Genomic DNA, 903 nt, shown 5'->3' on the forward strand with positions numbered 1-903 from the left:
ATATATATATAAATTAAAAAGTTAAATTCTTATTTCCTCTAGGATCAAGTTTTTTGTTCTGTTGCAAAGTAAGTTTACATAAGTGAAAAAGATCATTAAAGTCGTTGTTATACTGTTGCATATAGACAGTTGAGATCAAGTTTTTGGAACCGTTGCCGGGGAAGATTTTAAAAATTCCTTGAAAGCAAAATTTCTATTTTTAGAAAATCTTATTTAAAATTTTAAAATGTTATTGTAGGAATATCTTATTATAGTATTTTTTTTATGTTAGTGTATGTGTAGTTCAGGTTCTGAAGGACTAGTGCCCTACGATTCTAAATTAAAAAGAACTGTTAAAAAATAAAAAAAAAAGCAAAAAAATTAAAAATTTCGAAAAATCTAAAAAAATTACAGAGATGGCAAACTAAAATGACCAAAATACTGAAATTCATCAAGAATATAGACCTTTATGAGATTATGTCAACCCTTCGGTAGATAAAATTCATTGTAGTATTCAAAAACCTACTATAGTGGCTAATTCATTTGAACTTAAACTTGCTATTATCCAATGGTATCAAATAATTAGTTTGGGGGATCACCAACTGAAGATCCAAATTTACATCTTGCTAATTTTTTAAAATTTTGTGCTACATTTAAATATGATGGTGTATCAGATGATGTTATAAGATTTAGACTATTTCCTTTCTCACTGAGGGATAAGGCTAAGATATGGTTATATTCGTTATCACCTGGATCTATCATAACTTGGGTGATGTAGAGCAGAAATTCCCTTTTAAATATTCATAAAAAATTGCGAAACTTAGAAATGATATTACATCTTTTAATCAGTTTGAAGGGGAATATATTTATGAAGCATGAGAATGATTTAAAGAACTCTATTTAAAGTGTCCACACCATGTTATA

The sequence above is a fragment of the Phalaenopsis equestris genome, unplaced genomic scaffold (genome assembly GCF_001263595.1).
Source record: "Phalaenopsis equestris unplaced genomic scaffold, ASM126359v1 Scaffold000991, whole genome shotgun sequence".
NCBI lineage: Eukaryota > Viridiplantae > Streptophyta > Magnoliopsida > Asparagales > Orchidaceae > Phalaenopsis > Phalaenopsis equestris.